The sequence below is a fragment of the Suricata suricatta genome, chromosome 1 (assembly GCF_006229205.1).
Source record: "Suricata suricatta isolate VVHF042 chromosome 1, meerkat_22Aug2017_6uvM2_HiC, whole genome shotgun sequence".
Classification (NCBI taxonomy): domain Eukaryota; kingdom Metazoa; phylum Chordata; class Mammalia; order Carnivora; family Herpestidae; genus Suricata; species Suricata suricatta.
This window is the reverse complement of record NC_043700.1, coordinates 16,216,600-16,219,514: the sequence shown is the minus strand read 5'-3', so window position 1 is coordinate 16,219,514 and position 2,915 is coordinate 16,216,600. Positions and strand designations below refer to the sequence as shown.

The 2,915-nt window shown below is 53.8% G+C and overlaps 1 protein-coding gene across 1 annotated transcript in view; it reads left to right on the top strand.

The window, feature by feature from the left end:
- The first annotated feature begins 215 nt into the window (after positions 1 to 215).
- The window catches only part of FAT1 (FAT atypical cadherin 1), a 127,128-nt gene continuing 124,428 nt past the window's right edge, over positions 216 to 2,915 (top strand). Inside the window, exon 1 of the mRNA XM_029934810.1 lies at positions 216 to 265. The gene's annotated coding sequence lies outside the window, so the exon portion shown is untranslated. The remainder of the gene's footprint in view (positions 266 to 2,915) is intronic.

The following is a 2,915-nucleotide window of genomic DNA, read 5'->3' as shown; positions in this document are numbered from 1 at the left end:
TCGGCCGTCTCTGTAGCCCTCGCGCACTCTCGTTTCGCCTCCTTTTGGTGCTCAACTTTCCACCCAGGACGGGAGCCTCCGGAGATGTGGCCACCTGGGTCCGGGCAGTGCCGGCGGATCGCACTCTCGCTGGGGACATGCTGAAGATCCGAGGGAGTCAAAGTTGGTACTTCAGATACGGCTTTTTAACAAATACCCAAATTGCGTGGGGATTACGGAGCTGCCGAGGACTTTAAAGCCAGCACCCAAGGACTCGGCTGGACTGGTGAGTTCTTTGTTTAGTGCAAGCCTTTTGTATTTAAGTTTAAACGTAAGTGAAATTACGTGGGGGGGGGTGTTTGGCTCTGAGCTAGTGCAGGAAGCGTGTGCATCCTACAGGCTCTCTTCTTGGCGAGCTGCACACCCCTCTCTGGTTGTCCATGCCTCGGAAATGAAAGATCAGTCTGCACAGGTTTTGGAATTCATAAAATACATACATAGTAGTGTTCAAAAGAACTTGAAAAGCTATGCTGCTTGTGCATTATTTTGAATGTAACTTATTATTAGAAATGGTGCCCAGGGAGGGCGCATCGGGGGCCGCGTGATCTGCAGTGGCGCAGCGCCCTCTAGTCCGGACACCCGGCAAGGCGCGCTATCCCTGCTGGTTTCCGCGCGGACCGGGAACTTGGACCTGCCCGGCGCTCCCGGGACGTGGGCGTGAGCTCCCAGCCTTCACTTACCACCCATTCCGCCCCATTCTCTAATTTCCAAGTACTAGCTTGGGTGGACTGGATAGAAAGGCAGGGCTGGAGGAAAGCGTTTTGTTTTCAGGAAACATCCCCTGTTCCCCTAATTTCTAAAAGCCTTTGGGGACAGGGTTAGGGAGGGCCGACTATTCAATGGACGCACGTAGAGCTTCAACTACATTTCTCTTTCTTGTGAAAGTAATTCGGTGGTAGCAAAGAGCCATTTCTATTTCGTTTCGCCTGGGCTAAAGGATCAGAAAAACGTGGCAGCGCCAGAGTCTGAAATCTCCATCTCTGGCTCTCGGCTGTTCCTGTGGCGAAAAAGTGCAACTTCTTCCAGGCAATTAGGTTTCGCAGTGAGCCTGGAAAATCGGGATTCCCAAACAGATGTTTTAGCTCTAAAAAGCGTTTTTATTTATTAATGAATGGTAGTTTTGTTCAGGAATTCTTTTGTGTCGTTTACAGCATCTTGTGATTTTATGTTACGGGATAGAATCTTTTACTTTTCAGTGTTCTTCCTTACCCTCCAACTCTACCTCTCCCCTCCCTCCCCCGAACTGTTGGCATTCTTGTGTGACTGTGATTTGTTGAGAGTTAGAATTCGGCAAGGGGCATTCGTACCGATTAGAGCTTGGAGGTCAGAGTATCTATTTTCGAGGTGTTCCAAGTATAAAGTCGACCTGTAACTCCAGGAGCACTTAGCGCATTTATGGCGATGGCCAAGTGTTTGAATGATGGTGTTTGCTCGGTGTGTGAATTTCTGTGTATTCCAAATAATGCGCAGGGAATATACCACATACTCATAGTGCTACGAATCAGCACATTCATTCTGCAGGCATTATTTTTCCTTCCAGGCCACAAGCTGCTAGACACCTTCATTTTTTTCAAATGCCTTCTTTAATATGGTTTAGGAAGAGACTGCATTAACTTTGAACCAGGAATGTCTCTCGTTAACCCTAGACACCCTCGCTCGCCTGTGCCTTGCAGTTCCCCCTGCAGTCCCCTCCGCCGGTTCCGGGGAAATCGAATCTCTTTGTCCTCCCGGTGTTAAATGTTTGAGTCCCACAAACTTTCCGAGGTCATGTCCGCCCTCATCTGTGGGCTGTTTTCCAATGCCCAGGACCACTCCGGGCTTCGGCTAAGTCTCAGCTGTGCGGAGCCTGCGTCTGGAGATTTGCCCGCACGGAGGATGGTCTCACAGCCTCGGACCCGGGACTGCGTGCTCGGGCGTGGGGCGGGCTTCCCGGAATGGGGCATCTAGACGCTCGGGGTCTTCCCCTCGTCCCCAGGGACTGGCAGTTTTACGTTAGACTGGGTTCACAGTTTGTACGGCGGACTTGCGGGCTGGGAAAGCGCACGAGGCGGCATAGCAGCCTTTTGTCCCGCAGACGTGGGAGTCGGGGGTGTCCGCCGGAAGAGGCCGGCATTGGGGTTCATAACCTGGGTCGGGGAGGTTATGGGGTTTAACCAGCTCTGCATAAAGAGGTGGCAGAGGAAGCGCTTTCATTTTCCCTGGATCTTCGTGTACACTGAAGAAGGAAGTAGATCCGATCTAACTGCATTCCATTTGAGACCTTTTGGGAGATTTTATTCCACCAAGCAATTGCAGACCCAGCACCGAGGCTTTCAAATGCAGATTTAGGAATTCCCTGGAGGTGCTAGGGAATCTAAAGGGAGACGGGGAAGCTCACTTTTTTTTTTTTTAAAAGCTGAAGTGTTTCCCATTTCCTAGCAGGAAACATTCCGTATTAATTCGCTGCACAAATCTGTGTGCTAGCCATAACCAACATCCGCACTAGAGCGAGCCGCACACGTTCCTCGGGGTGTCGCAAGATCACCCCGGGCACTCGCTCGTCTCCTCGGGAGGAGCTGGCGGCCGTGGAGGCCAGGGATCACTGACCCGTGGCGGGGCGTTGTTGCCCCGGACCGCAAGCTCAGAGTCTGGCCGCCAGGGAAAGTCAGATCGAGTTTCCGCGCCGGAGAAACGAGCGCCGGCCCTCGCAGGCGGGGCTGCGGGCGGAGGGATATATTCGGCGCCCAGCGCGTGAGGCGCCGGTGTCTAGCCGGGCGGCCCCGGGACCGGGCGCGCGGGCGGCGAGCGGCGGCCTCCGAGCTGGGCGCACGGAGAGCGAGGCCGGGCCGCTAACATCATGCGGATGCGCGGGCCCAGGGAGGCCGCCGCAGGACCCG